Source organism: Artemia franciscana, chromosome 5 (assembly GCF_032884065.1).
Source record: "Artemia franciscana chromosome 5, ASM3288406v1, whole genome shotgun sequence".
Taxonomy (NCBI): Eukaryota; Metazoa; Arthropoda; class Branchiopoda; order Anostraca; family Artemiidae; genus Artemia; species Artemia franciscana.
The window spans coordinates 26,390,992-26,407,722 of record NC_088867.1 but is presented as its reverse complement, the minus strand read 5'-3'; the positions used below and the strand labels follow the sequence as shown (position 1 = coordinate 26,407,722).

The following is a 16,731-nucleotide window of genomic DNA, read 5'->3' as shown; positions in this document are numbered from 1 at the left end:
TTGGCTTTTTTCTACAATTGGCCATGACTTTGACTTTTCCCACAACTATTCCCTCTTTTATTCATATTAATTCCTTTTATTCCCTCATTCCCTCAACATATTAAAGCTTATTTTTTGCTTGTTATTTTTGTGTTCGTGCTAGGAAATTAGCAAAAAAAACATTAGAATCCTTGAAGCAAGGTCTCTCATGCCAAGAAATTTGGTCCTAGCTGATTTAGTGATTAAAACTTTGTCCTGTTGCTAGCTGTATTAAAATCTATGATTATATTACTATATATCTTCGGAATATATTATCCTTGTTATTATTGTTTCTACTTGATCCTTGATATCCTCTTGTATGCTTCATTTATTAATAAGGTACCTTAACTGACCTAAAATTCGGCATCTTAATTTCAAAAGGTATATATTCGAACCTAGAAATTGCTAAGAAAAAGCATGGGCTGCTACTGCTAATAATATATCTTAGCTATCCAAGTAATCAATGTAAATTTCAAAAAAAAATCATTAATCATAAGTGCTATTGCAGGCGATATTGGCAGGAAAAATGAAATAACGACAATGAAATAGTCTCTTCAAAAAGGTACATAGTAGAATCAGGTATTTCTTCTTCGTGTTTATGATTGAAAGTAGTGAGGTAGTCGCAATCATGTTCATGAACAGGTATCTTTAAAACAACCATATAAAATTTGTGTTAAAACAATCAATGTTTTAAAGCAACCAACTTTGTTTTGGGACAGTTAATTTTGGGGTTTGATCCAGTATTTTCTCGAATGTTCTAAAACGGCTGTACATTTGTGCCATTTTGTAATTTTACAAAATCCTAGAAAAATGAAAACAATTTATTAGACCAGAAATTAACCTTGTTATTTTTCAAACCAAAAGCCACATAAGTTTTATTTTAGACATTTCACCAATTTTTTTTATGGATGGTTGGAAGACAAATTCAATATTTTGATTAATTAAGTTCATTAGTCGGCATATTCTTCCCTTGCTACCGAAGCTATCAGTTTTCCGTGTAAGGTCTCACTTAAATTCTATTAGTATTTTTTCCCTTCTCTTTGCTCTAAATATCTCATATTTAATCAACCGAGCGTAAGAGATATTGTAGTCGAAAGAAAAAATTCGTGATTAAAATTGAATAAAGAATTGTACTTTGTTATTAAGTAAACTCTCGCAACGTAAAAAACCGCCGAACTTGTTGCCTTCAGAAAAAACATAAGTACATAAGTGGAATATTAAAACATTGCCTACAGTCATGAACCGAACTGGCCTGTCAAATAAAATGAGTACAATGAATAAAAATGAATACTTAAGTACACAAACAAAAGTACATAAGTAAAATGTGAGTAAAATATGTAATATAAGTAAAATACATACAGCGATGAATCCAACTGGCCTGTCAAATGCAAATGAAACAACAAAACTAGCACATTAACAATACAAATGGCACATTAACGTGATGCATTACAAATTTCATTTATCTATAATTTCAATAAACGCTGGCACAAAGCTTATTCTATTACAATCAGCTCTTGCGTTAATAGGATTTGAAACCGGTATTCTGTGTGCTTTTGATCGGGGTAAACAGAGCTTTGGAGGGCAATAAGGGGCTGGGAATATACATTGAAAACGTGGGTTACGACGTAGATTATTTCCAAAACTGGTACAAAGAGTAACACTTCCATCTGCCAAGGTAGGGAGGCGGGATTCCTTGAGGAGGAGAATATAAGGCGCTCTATCCTGACCGTAAATAATTCCCATGGCTCTCTTCTGGATAATTTCTAGCCTATCGGACTGATCCACCGTAAAACAAAATGCCACACCGGGCAGGCATACCCAAACTGTGGACGGATAAAAGATATATAAAAGCGGAGAATATGTGCCTTTGGGTATGAAAATTTAGCAAATAGCTGGGCAGAGATGTACTAGGCTGTTAAACAATAGAGCAAATGTGAGCCTCCCGTTTCAAGCCGCTAGTCAGTGTGACCCCTGAGAGTTTATTTTTTTGTTTATTTTATTAGGTATTGGGGTTATGAATGATGGCTTTGATTTAATAAAACTAAAGGTCATAATATGAGATTTATGGGAGTTTACTTTCATTTTTGACCAGGCTGCTTTACTTGCAACGTCTTCGAGAATTTCTATTGCACTGCTTTTAATATTTCTTCTGCACTTTTCCAGCAATCACATGTCATCCACTAACTTCCATTGATCGGCTGATTCATTAGCAAGATTGTTAATCATTACCAAAAATAGTAAAGGAACTAAAAGCGTACCCTGCAGAACTCGGCAAGAAATAGGGAGTGAATCAGAATAAACATTTTTGTACTTAACAACTTGACTCCTATCTGACAGAAAAGATGCAATAATATTGACTTGAAAATGGGGGAACATTAAATTCATTTGGCAATTTTTCAACTAAAACATTATGACTAGCCAGATCAAAAGCCTTTGGAGGTTAATTAAAGGAGATTGAGCCAGGTATCTGGCTCGTCCAGTAGTTTACATACAGTATCTAGGAGACTGACCAGGTAATGTGTTGTTGATAAACCTTTCATGTTTCCGAATTGTTGTTCATCAATAAGTTCTTTTTAAGCCAATCTGCTGCGAAACTCTCATACAGTTTAGAGAATATTGGTATTAAGGTAATTGGTGGAACTCCATAAAAATCCAATCCAACACCTTTCTTCTGTATGGGTGTAATGTATCCTTTTTATGGCACTTGGTATTAACCAAGTGACATATAGCAATCGCATATTCTGTCGGTCTGTCGGTCCCGGTTTTGCTACTTTAGGCACTTCCAGGTAAGCTAGGACGATGAAATTTGGCAGGCGTATCAGAAACCGGACCAGATTAAATTAGAAATAGTCGTTTTCCCGATTTGACCATTTGGGGGCGGAGTGGGGGACCCGTTAATTCGGAAAAAATAGAAAAATTGAAGTATTTTTAACTTACGAACGGTTGATCAGATCTTGACTCTATCGTGTCTCAGAGCTGTTATTTTAAATCCCGGCCGGATCTGATGACATTGGGGGGGGGGGGTTGGAGGGGAAACCTAAAATCCTGGAAAACACTTAGAGTGGAGGGATCGGGATGAAACATGGTGGGAAAAATACACGAGTTCTAGATACATGATTGACATAACCGGAACGGATCCGCTCTCTTTGGAGTAGTTGGGGGGGGGGTTAATCCTGAAAAATTGGAAAAAATGAGGTATTTTTAACTTACGAACGGGTGATCGACTCTCAATGAAATTTGATATTTAGAAGAATATCGTGTCTCAAAGCTCGTATTTTAAATCCCGCCCGGATCTGGTGGCATTGGGGGGAGTTTGGGGGGGGAACCTAAAATCATGGAAAACGCTCAGATTGGAGGGACCAGGATGAAACTTGGTAGGAAAAATAAGCAGAAGTCTTAGATACGTGATTTATATAATTGGAACGGATCTGCTCTATTGGGGGGGGGGGGGGGTAATTCTGAAAAATTAGAAAAATGACGTATTTTTAACTTACGAAAGAGTGATCGGATCTTCATGAAACTTCATATTTAGAAGGACCTCGTAACTCAGATCTCTTATTTTAAATCTCAACAGGATCCAGCGTCATTTGGGGGGGGGGCAGTGGGGGGGACTGGAAATCTTAGAAAATACTTAAAGCGTAGAGATCAGGATGAAACTGGATGGGAAGAATAAAAACCTGTCTAAGATACGTGACTGACATAACCGGACCGGATCTGCTCTCTTTGGTGGAGTTGGAGGTGGGGGGGTGGTAATTTGGAAAAATGAGGTTTTTGTGACTTACGAAAGAGCGACCAGATCTTAATGAAATTTGATATTTAGAAGGATCTTGTGCTTTAAAGCTCCAATTTTAAATTCCGGCCAGATCCTGTGACATTGCGGGGAGTTGGTGGGGGAAACCGAAATTCTTGGAAAACGTGAAAATTGGGGTATTTTTATCTTACGAATAGGTGATCGGATCTTAATGAAATTTGATGTTTAGAAGGAATTCAAGTCTCACAGCTCTTATTTCAAAGTCCGACCAGATATTTTGACATTGGGGGGGGGGGTTGGAGGGGAAATCTCGGAAAACACTTGGAGTGGAGGAATCGGGATGAAGCTAGGTGGATAGAATAAGCAAATGTCCCTGATACGTGATTGACGTAACCGTACTGGATATGCTGTCTTTGGGGGAGTTGGGGGGAGGGGTTCAGTGATTTGGTGAGTTTGGTGCTTCTGGACGTGCTAGGACGATGAAAATTGGTAGGCGTGTCAGGGAGCTGCACAAATTGACTTGGTAAAGTCGTTTTCCCAGATTCGACCATCTGTGGGGCTAAAGGGAGAGGAAAAATTAGAAAATATGAGGTATTTATAACTTACGTGTGGGTGATCGGATCTCAATGAATTTTGATATATAGAAGGACATCGTGACTCAGAGCTCTTATTTTAAATCCTGACCGGCATCAAGCCTCTGATTTCCCTTTTAAATCAATCTATTGATTCTTAGAAATTTGTTAGAGCTCATACCATATGAGCTCTTGGCTCTTCCTGCCTCGTCACAAGTGCCATATGAGCTCTTAGCTCTTGTTTCCAGCTACTACTACTACTACTACTACTAACAACTCACCGCAGCACCAAGCTGCCTGAGGCCAACTCAGCTGCTCACGCTCCTTCTCCATCCCGATCTATTCAGAGCCTCCCTCTTTACACCCTCTCAAGATGTTCCCATTTTCTTTAAATCTTTCTTTATGACATCATCCCATCCCAGACGGAGACGACCTGCTTTCCGTTTAGCCCTAGACGGTTGGCTGAAAAGGACAATCTTCGGCAATCTGTCATCCTTCATCCGCAGAACGTGCCCTAACCATCTCAACCTTTCTTTCTTTATAGCCCTAGAAAGTGGGATTGAACCACACTTACAGCCTACTGTTTGAAATACGAAGACTAAGCCGTGGTGACTTAGTCTTCTTAACATTAATTTTCAAACCTATTCTAGCACCCTGAATTTTCATTCATTTTTCTCACAATCTCATCTAGGATGCTTAGATTATCTGCTTAATCTAAGTCCAGGAGAGTTTTTCCTCCCCAGTTGATCCCATGGTCTCCCATTGCCTTTCCTGTGCTCCTTAAGACAAAGTCCATCAAAATGATCCTTATAAAGGGGAATAGAACACAACTCCTGCTCAACTCCTTATTTAATACAAATCCAGTTGCTAACCTCATTTCCTACCTTAACCGCAGCAGTATTATTCTCGTACATAGCACTAATCACTTTAATGTACTTGTCTGGAATACCCAATAAGGATAATGCCTTTGCTAAAGCTCTTTTATCAACAGAATCGAACGCTTGCTCATAATCTATAAACTGAGGACCAAAGATGTTTGACAACTAAGGCACTTCTTAATTGTTAACCTAAGAGTAAAAATCTGGTCGACACATCCTCTATCTTTTCTAAAACTGCACTGTTCTTCTCTTACAACTTTGTATACAGCATCTCTCAGTCTATAAAGTATCATATTACTAAGTAATTTGCTATTTACAAAGACCAGATTAATGCCTTAATAATTTCGACACTCACTCTTATCACCTTTCTTATATAGGGGGATTTAATTAAGGTTTTCCTAAAATCATTAGGTACTTCCCCTTTTTCAAAATCATATTCATTATCTTCAATTACCTATTTCTAACCTCGGAGCCACCATATTTAAGAAACTCATTTACCACACTATCGCCCCTGGAGCCTTATTATTTTTTAATCATTTTATGAATGCCGCTAATTCTTCCTCAGAAATTTTGTTTCACATCCAAGGTATGGCAAACTTTTTCATTTTCCTCTACATCTTTTCCTGCAACTGTATCTCGGCTTAGCACATTCTCAAAATGTTCTGCCCATCTCCCTTTGACTTTTTCCTTATGGCCCCGTTCCCTCATGGTCGTTATAACCGTGGCCCCGTTCCTATCTTTAACTGGGACATCTCTGGATTAATTACTCCCTCTCCATTTATTAACTTGCCAGTACAATATTTTACTATTATGCCGTCTAGATGCATCTTCCAGATCCTCGGTAATTTTGTCCATTGCCTCCACTTCACACCTTCTTAGTTCATATTTTGATGCTTTTTCCATTTTCTTTACATTCCTTTTGTTTTCATATGAACTATCGCTCAGATAATTCTTGTACAAGCCCCTTCTCCTCTCCATTAAACATAAAGCCTTTTCACTAATTTTCTTAGCTGCAGTGTTAACTTTCTTCCCAAAGAACACCATCAGCAACTTCACAAATTGTATTTCTAAAATCATTCCAACCATCTTCCACATTGTCTAATTTTAAACTCTATAGTTTAGTATTCAATTTTTCCCAGAAAGTTTCTCTCAAATTCTCATCCTGGAGTCTACCAACATCATAACTTCCCGGGAGGTAGTTACCCTTCCGGAATTTCAGCTTTAAATTAACGCTAGACTCTACTAGATGGCGATATTTACTTTTAACGTCAATAACAGCACTCCTATATACCCTAGTATCTAGTATTGATCATGTCAGTCTTCGGTTTACTATGATATAATCTTTAAGGTTTGCTGTCTCGTCATCACGTGAATACCATATCAACTTATGGACCATTTTATGACCAAACACCGTATTGGTTATAACTAGATTGTTATACCTACAAAATAGCAAAAGTCTGTAGCCATTATTGTGTTCTTTTCCTACACCAAATTTACCTAGACACGGATACCATCAATCCCTATTTCTACCGACCTTGGCGTTGAAATCTTCTAGTAAAAGCACTATATTTCTGCATGGGACTCTGTCTATTTGCTCCTGTAACTATAAGTAAAATTCATCTGAGTCACTAGTATCTCCGTCAGTCGGTTCAACAGGGGCATATACTACTATAACTGATAACCTGAGCTGTTTAGTCATAAAATGAGCAATTACTATTCTATTATTAATACCTTCTCAGTCTAAACAAGAATTAGCAGCCTCCTTATTCATCATGAACCCCAGTGCCTGTCTATGTACCCCATCCTTCTTACCTGAGTACACAAATTCTATATCACCTAATTTCATGCTTCCTATCCCTGGAATATGAGTTTCTGAAACTCCCAATAAGTCCAGTTCGAATCATCTGAATTCGTCAGTCAAAATGTCAATACGATAGTTATTTTTTAACGTCATAACATTCCAAGTTCCAATTTTCATGTTCTTTAAATCATTTAAACTATTTTGGTCTCAAGAAAAGTAATGATCCCGGATACCAGTGCAGGACGGGGATCAACATATCTTCTCAAGTCGACATCGAAGCGCTTAAGCCGGCTTAGAACCGGACAGCAAGAAGTCCCTGGGATATCCAGTATGAATGGAGGCTTTGTGCAATCCTGGGCCCATCTTGGTCACAACATGGTTTTCAGCACTTGGCCATGCTCTTCTATCAACAAGAGTCGAAACTCTGCACAGACAGTCCCAAGTCTATTACCTCTGACCCATTATATATTCATGCCTACAAATATTATGCTACTATGGGGAGGCAACCCATAGTAGATAAATTAGTTAGGAAGAGGTTTTTCAGCCCAAAAGCGCCCGCCAAAACAGACCAAGACCAGAAGAATTATCCATTAATCATGATCCCTTGCGAATGCTGTGTCTTTTCCAGCACTTAAAGAATGAACCACTCCTAGTTATTGCATTAAAAACATTTAATAAATGTTTTGATAATTTATCAGAAAATGCTTTTACTAACTCAATTGGAATGTCAAGGGGGCATATTGAAGTTCTTCTTAGTTTACGTATTTTTGCCTCAACATCAACAGGCTGTACTGCAGGGATATCTGAGTCTGGTGCTTGGGGGCGGGGAATATCACATGAGAGAGCAGGGAGTGTTTGTACAATAGCGGCAAGGTGTTTATTTAATGAATTTAATTAAGCTGTAGTTTCAGGGGCAACATCAAGAATAAAGTCAACATTTTTGACTGTTTTACCACTGATTTTCTTGACTGTATTATACCACTGCAAGGCCACTGCACTGCGGCCTTGCTTTAAATAGTTCACTTACTTTATTACGGTAATACTGGGCTGAAGCTTTCCCAATCTGGTTTTTTACAGGTTTCCTTAGTAGGTTAGCTTCTTCAGTTTTTCCTTAACGGAACAGTCTTAATTTTTGTCGGATTAAACTTTTTATTGCATGATTTATATACGGCTTATCATCAGAACATCTTTTCTTTTTGACCTCTGGAAAATGAAGTAAATAGTTATTGATACGTTTCTCTTAGAGAAGTTTGGCTTTCTTATTCGATTCGTCGGCAGTAAATACATCTTCCCATTGCTCTTCTGAAAGCCATGTTCCAAAATTGAGCAGACCACTATCAGTAACTGGTCGATACTTAAATACATCAAATTTATGCTTGCGGATATGATCTTGTATTGGATTTAGCGAAAGCGTAAAATGTTAACTGCCACCAAGTGGGGAGAGGGAATTGGGTCTTTGACAGAATTCATGCATGTTTGTACAAACAATGTCAAGGGAAGTTCCACCTTTTGTGGTTGGGATATGAATAATTTGTTTTGAATTAGCTTCCCGACAAAGATGACTTGTATTTTGTTCATTTCCGTCACCGGTAAGTAGGATCCCAGCATTTGGATGTTTAGGTTGGAGGTAATCAAGCGATTTTCAAGAAATCTTTACGCTGCTTCGATTTTTGGCCGGGTGAAAAATAAAAACAACCAACTATGATATTAGTTAATGGGCGTGGTAGAGCTTTTGATTTAACTTAAATCCAAATTATTTCATCATACTCATTTATTCTTGGAACATTTACTTCCCTTGGCGAAAAATTATCACGACAAAAAATCATTACCCCTCCACCCTTTGTCAAGGTAACAATCATGTGGGCGGAGTTTAATAAACTCCTTAAAATAGGCCATCTTTAGAGTATCCAGGTATTGGGACTGAACCTCGGTTATACAAATTAAATCTGATGCTAGCTTATTCGTCGTAATTTGAAACTCAATAATTTTTTTTCAAAATTAAGGCTTTCTGTATTACTTAATTACAACCTATGTAAATAATAACATAATTTATTATTCTTATGTTTACTATTATGAGTACCGGAAACACCTTTTTATGTCACTTGGTTACCAAGTGATATATAGCAATCGCAAATTCTGTCGGTCTGTCTGTCTGTCGGTCCAGGTTTTGTTACTTTTGGCACTTCCAGGTAAGCTAGGACGATGAAATTTGGCAGGCGTATCAGGGACCGGATCAAATTAAATTAGAAACCGTCGTTTTCCCGATTTGACGATCTGGGGGGGGGAGTGGGGGCCCATTATTTCGAAAAATAGAAAAATAGAAGTATTTTTAACTTACGAACGGATCAGATCTTAATGAAATTTGATGTTTGGAAAAATATCGTGTCTCAGAGCTGTTATTTTAAATCCCGACCGGATCTGGTGACATTGGAGGGGGGAGTTGGGAGGGGGAAACCTAAAATCTTGGAAAACACTTAGAGTGGAGGGATCAGGATGAAACTTGGTGGGAAAATTAGGCACAAGTCCTGGATACATGATTGACAAAACCGGAAATGGATCCGCTCTCTTTGGGGTAGTCGGTGGGGGGGGGGCTAATTCTGAAAAATTAGAAAAAATTAGGTATTAGTAGAGCTCTTATTTTAAATCCCAACTGGATCTGGTGACACTGGGGGGGGGAGTTGGGAGGGGGAAACCTAAAACTTGGAAAACACAGAGTGTTGGGATCGGGATGAAACTTGGTGGGAAAAATAAGCACAAGTCCTAGATACATGATTGACATTACCGAAACGGATCCGCTCTCTTTGGGGTAGTTGGGGGGGGGGTTAATTCCGAAAAATTAGAAAAAATGAGGTATTTTTAACTTACGAACGGGTGATAGGATCTCAATGAAATTTGATATTTAGAAGGATATCGTGTTTCAAAGTTCTTATTTTAAATCCCAACCGGATCTGGTGACACTGGGGGGGAGTTGGGAGGAGGAAACCTAAAACTTGGAAAACTCTTAGAGTGGAGGGATCGGGATTAAACTTGGTGGGAAAAATAAGCATAAGTCCTAGATACATGATTGACATTACCGAAACGGATCCGCTCTCTTTGGGGTAGTTGGGGGGGGAGTTTATTCTGAAAAATTAGAAAAAATGAGGTATTTTTAACTTACGAACGGGTGATAGGATCTCAATGAAATTTGATATTTAGAAGGATATCGTGTTTCAAAGCTCTTTTTTTTAATCCCGACCGGATCTGGTGACATTAAGGGGAGTTTGGGGTGGGGGAACCTAAAATCATGGAAAACGCTTAGATTTGAGGGATCAGGATGAAACTTGGTGGAAAAAGTAAGAAGAAGTCTTAGATACTTGATTTACATAATTGGAACGGATCCGCTCTATTGGGAGGGGGGTTAATTCTGAAAAATTAGAAAAAATGACGTATTTTTAACTTACGAAGGAGTGATCGGATCTTCATGAAACTTCATATTTAGAAGGACCTCGTAACTCAGATCCCTTATTTCAAATCTCAACCGGATCCAGTGTAATTGGGGGGGTGGCTGTTGGGGGGACCGGAAATCTTAGAAAATACTTAAAGCGGTGACATCAGGATGAAACTGGATGGGAAGAATAAAAACCTGTCTAAGATACGTGACTGACATAACAGGACCGGATGTGCTCTTTTTGGTGGAGTTGGGGTGGGGGTGGTGGTAATTTTGAAAATTGAGGTATTTGTAACTTACGAAAGGATGACTAGATCTTAATGAAATTTGATGTTTAGAAGGAACTTGTGCTTTAAAGCTCTAATTTTAAATTCTGACCAGATCCTGTGACATTGGGGGGAGTTGGAGGGGGAAACCGGAATTCTTGGAAAAGTGAAAATTGGGGTATTTTTATCTTACGAATAAGTGATCGGATCTTAATGAAATTTGATATTTAGAAGGAATTCATGTCTCAGAGCTCTTATTTCAAATCCCGACCAGATCTATTAACATAGGGGGGGGGGAGTTGGAGGGGGAAATCTTGGAAAACATTTGGAGTGGAGGAATCGGGATGAAGCTTGGTGGATAGAATAAGCAAATGTCTTTGATACGTGATTGACGGAACCGTACTGGATTCGCTCTCTTTGGGGGAGTTGGGGGGGGGGCTCAGGGATTTGGCGAGTTTGGTGCTTCTGGACGTGCTAGGACGATGAAAATTGGTAGGCGTGTCATGGAGTTGAACAAATTGACTTGATAAAGTCGTTTTCCCAGATTCGACCATCTGGAGGGCTAAAGGGATAGGAGAAATTAGAAAAAATTAGGTATTTATAACTTACGAGTGGGTGGTCGGATCTTAATGAATTTTGATATTTAGAAGGACATCGTGACTCAGAGCTCTTATTTTAAATCCTGACCGGCATTAAGCCTCTTATTTTCCTTTTAAATCAATGTGTTGATTCATAGAATTTTGTTAGAGCTCATACCATATGATCTCTTGGCTCTTAGCTCTTCTTGCCTCGTCACAAGTGCTATATGAGCTCTTAGCTCTTGTTTATCTGGCAAATGTTTTGAAAAAGGATTTTGAGGGTGAATAATGTCTATGGACACTTTCTGGGGGTCGCTAGGGTTTGTTATATTTAGCAGGGATGAGGGTACTATGGGCGGGCTCAAGATCATTTTGCCTAGTAGTAGGGGGACCAGAAGGGGGAACCAGGGAATTATGACTCCCAGCGTCAGAAGTAGTAGCATCCCTGCACACCATATCATATTTAGGGTTTTAAAGAGAGGGTGGTAAATCTATTAAACGTGAGAATCAATACTTCGGGGAAATCTTTGGAAAAGAGACGGCGGGGTACTGTCGAAAAGATGTCGAGAACTATTGGCTGGAGATAAAAGTGGTAAACTTGTGCTTCTTGTGCCAGCGCCAGATTCCATCAAGATTTCAATTTTGGTACATTCAATAAACAACGATCACCTGAATTGTGTCGATTACTAGACTGAAATGAAGCCACCGAAATAGGCCTTGGGAAGTATGTGTACCGGGACTGACCAGGGAACCGACTCAGGGATCGACATGGAAATTTTAGTCCTAAGGGCACTTGACGGTTACTATTTGATCATAGGGCACTTGACTATTTTGAATCGGTAGAAATTATCATCAACTAGACAAGTTGATATAATTACGTAAAGAACCAGTTCGAAAGATATGCTTCAGTTTATTTTGAAAATACTGTGATAGGAGGCAGGCCCATCTAGCTATAATACTTTTTGCGTCTTGGCTCTTGACAGCCTCGTAGCAAACTGCTCAACAAAAGTTATTTTGTAAAATTAGGTAATAAAAGGATTTGATAAATAATTTTTAAACGATGAGAGGCGGAAATCCAACTAAAAGTAAATATGCCATTGTATTTTCCAAAAAAAAACATATCTTCGTAAGAATTTTCAAATATTGTCAAAGAAGATTTTTGCAAGAACCAAACCAAAATATGAATACTTCTTGGTTTAGAGTTTTAATTGTAGGCTGAACAACTTCTTGTCATTGGATTAATCATCATTCTATTGCTATGTAGTTAAGTTTAACATATGAAAACGGAAGGAACTTCTGGATCTGATCAAACAGTTCGTGGTAACGAACTGTAGTAAGGAGCGACCCGGCTCAATAGTAAACGAAACTCTAAAAAACGGAATTTCGATGCTAAAATATACATCAAAAGAATCAGATTTTTATGCTGATTTTAAATATACAAGTTTCATCAAATTTAATCTTTGTCATCAAACGTTACGAGGCTGAAAAAATTTACCTTATTTTAGAAAATAGGGAAAAACACCCCCTAAAAGTCACAGAATCACACCATCGCATTCGGCGTATCAGAGAACCCTACAGCAAAATTTTCAAGCTCCTATCTACAAAAATGTGGAATTTCGTATTTTTTGCCACAAGACAAATCACGGGTGCGTGTTTATTTGTTTGTTTTTTTTTTTGTTTTTTTTTTTCAGGGGTCATCGTATCGACCAAGTGGTCCTAGAATGTCGCAAGAGGGCTCATTCTAACGGAAATGAAAAGTTCTAGTGCCCTTTTTAAGTGACCAAAAAATTGGAGGGCACCTAGGCCCCCTCCCACGCTCATTTTTTCTCCAAAGTCGGCAGATCAAAATTTTGAGATAGCCATTTTGTTCCGCATAGTCAAAAACCTTAATAACTATGTCATCGGGAATGACTTACTCCCCCACAGTCCCTGGGGGAGGGGCTGGAAGTTACAAACTTCGACCAGTGTTTACATATAATAATGGTTATTGGGGAGTGTACAGTCGTTTTCAGGGGATTTTTTTTTGGTTTGGGGGTTGGGTTGAGGGGAGGGGGCTATGTGGGAGGATCTTTTCTTGGAGAAATATGTCATGGGGGAACAGAAATTCAATGAAAAGGGCGCGGGATTTTCTAAAATTACAATATAAAAAAACAATGAAAAAATAAACATGGAAAAGTTTTTTTTTCAATTGAAAGAAAAGAGTAGCATTGAAACTTAAAACGAACAGAGATTATTACGCATATGAGGGGCTCTAAAAATACTTTAGCATAAAGAGCGAGGTATTTAGGAGGAGATAAATACCTCGCTCTTTATGCTATAATATTTTTAGTAATTTCAACTATTTATTCTACGGCCTTTCTGATTCAGGGGTCATTCCTAAAGAATTGGGACAAAACTTACGATTTAGTGTAAAGAACGAGGTATTAACGAGGGTACAAACCCCCTCATATACATAATACAAATTAAAGAATATAAAAGTTTGTTACGTAAGTTAATTCTAAAGTTACGTATATTTTTTGCTAATAAAAAAAATCGTTAAAAATTAAAATTAATAGTTGCCTTTTTATGTAACCGAAAAATTGCTTGGCAACTAGGCCTCCTTCCCCATCCCTTATTTCTCAAAATCGTCTGATCAAAACTAAGAGAAAGCCATTTAGCCAAAAAAGGAATTAATATGCAAATTTCATTTTAATAATTTACGTGTGGAGAGTCAAAATCAAACATGCATTAATTCAAAAACGTTCAGAAATTACATAAAAAACTAGTTTTTTTAACTGAAAGTAAGGAGCGACATTAAAACTTAAAACGACCAGAAATTACTCCGTATATGAAATGGATTGTCCCCTCCGCAATACCTCGCTCTTTACGCTAAAGTTTGACTCTTTGCCACAATTCTGCTTTTTAAAACAATTAAAAGCTTTAGCGTAACGAGCGAGGGATTGCGGAGGGGGCAGTTAAAAAAAAATTTCAGTTAAAAAAACTAGTTTTTTTTATGTAATTGTTAAGTAAAGCTAAATTTCCTTCGAAACCGTACGTGCTTATTGCGAAAGACAAGGACAAATTGTTTACAAGTATTTAGTAAGAGTTTACATAAATGTAAAATAAATGTTCAAGGGTGTCATTTTTGTGGATGTCTTGAATTGGGCCTATGCTATTTATTATTCAGGCGTAAAGCCCATTTATATCACAGACGGACTCTTCTCGAAAGTTTCTCGAATGTTCTCGAAAGTTCTTTTCGTGTGTGAACTTACAAAATTAACGAATAAAAAAGAACCCATTATTTTGTTTGGAAATCAAATTTTTGAAAAATATTTTCGCCGACTTTCTGTATAGTTTTCTGTTTTAATTTTAGGTTTCTTAATTTTTTGTATGGCTAAATAGCTTTAGAACACGGTTTTATCGCCTGTTGAATCCTGACGTTGAACAAACCTCACATTTGAATAGGTTGATGTCTCCTACACCCCCGTTTGACCCTAGCTTTAACAAAAGGCATCATTCTACCACTTCGTCCAAGACACCTATTTCTGCTGTCAATTCTCTTAAGTGTGATCAGCACCAGCTATAAACGGGTTTCTGAAGAAGATGAGACTAAAGGCGTGTGCTCGCCCCCTTCCCTCTCTCTTTTTTCCTTTCGCCACACAATAGAAAGACATTCCAGAATGCACTCCGAAATGACCATCCCTTCGAAATGAAAACATAATGGATGATAAAGTTTCTCATATTTCTAAGTCTTGACTTTTGACTAATCAAGTCAGAAAAGGAGCTACGAAACAGCCCGTCACTACCGTTGCGCCAATACTAAGATTGTAAGTCAGTTAAGATTGTCTGAATTTTTTCTTTTCTTCCTTTTTTAAAGGGGCAAGTGGGTCTCTATGATGGAATATGGCCATAATGTAATCGATACTAAATCATAGTCATCAGTAGGTAATATTTTCTCATATACTGAACGCCCAATTTTAACATGACATATGATGGATTGATGCTAAAAATTATTTTCCCCGAAAGAATCAATTTGGCATGTATCCAGGAATTGCATAACTTTTTCCTATTATGCAGCCTCGATTTCTATTTCTTTCTGTCCTTGAAACCTGACTAAGATTTCACAACACCAAATAATTCAATTTTTTTAATTTTTCGTCTAAGTGGTACTCTGGAATAGTTTTTTCGGGGGGGGGGCTTAGAGTCATAGACAAGCAAAAACCATTGTTACAGTTTGGAATTGCAAGGAAGTGCAGGTCCAAAGCCCCCTCCCCCTCTCTCTCTCTCTCTTTGAACGAGCTTGCTCGCATTTGATTCAAATATACTTTATCAAACAGTTCGTCGTAACGAACTGTAGTAAGGAGTGACCCGGCTCAATAGTAACCAAAACTCTAAAAAATGGAATTTTGATACCAATAGCTACATCAAAAGAATCGCATTTTAATGCTGATTTTAAATATATAAGTTTCATCGAGTTTAGCCCTACCCATCAAAGTTACGAGCCTGAGAAAATTTGCTATATTTTTCAAAATAGGGGAAATACCTCCCAAAAGTCATAGAATCTTAACGAAAACCACACCATCAGATTCAGCGTATCAGAGAACCCTATTGTAGAAGTTTAAAGCTCCTATCTACAAAAATGTGGAATTTTGTATTTTTTGCCAGAAGGCAGGTCACGGATGCGTGTTTTTTTTTTTTTTTTTTTTTTTTTTTTTTTTTTTTTTTTTTTTTTTTTTTTTTTTTTTTTTTTCAGGGGTGATCGTATCGACTCAGTTGTCCTAGAATGTTTCGAGAGGGCTCATTCTAACGGAAATGAAAAGTTCTAGTGGCCTTTTTAAGTGACCAAAAAAATTGGAGGGCACCTAGGCCCCCTCCCACGCTAATTATTTTCCCAAAGTCGACGGATCAAAATTATGAGATAGCCATTTTATTCAGCGTAGTCGAAAAACCTTATAACTATGTCTTTTGGTACGACTTACTCCTGTGGGAAGGGCTACAAGTTACAAACTTTAACCAGGGCTTACATATAGTAATGGTTATTGGAAAGTGTACAGGCGTTTTCAGGAGGATTTCTTGGTTGGGGGAGGGGTTGAGAAGAGGGGGATATGCTGGTGGAACTTTCGATCGAGGAATTTGTCATCGGGAAAGAAAATTTCCATGAAGGGAGCGCAGGATTTACTAGCATTATTAAAAAAAAACAATGAAAAAATAAATATGAAAAAGTTTTTTTTCGGCTGGAAGTAAGGAGCAGCATTAAAACTTAAAACGAACGGAAATTATTACCCATATGATGGGTAATTAATTAGGAGGGCTCACCTCCTCCTAATTAGGTTAAAGTATTTTTAGTAATTTCAACTATTTATTCTACGGCTTTTGTGATTCAGGGGTCATTCTTAATGAATCGGGACAAAATTTAAGCTTTAATGTAAAGAGCGAGGTACTGACGAGGGGGCGAACCCCC

General features: G+C 37.8%; 1 protein-coding gene across 1 annotated transcript in view; it reads left to right on the top strand.

Moving 5' to 3' along the window:
• The window catches only part of LOC136027175 (serine/threonine-protein phosphatase 2A 56 kDa regulatory subunit gamma isoform-like), a 73,252-nt gene that overhangs the window by 44,434 nt on the left and 12,087 nt on the right, over nucleotides 1–16,731 (top strand). The window lies entirely within an intron of this gene.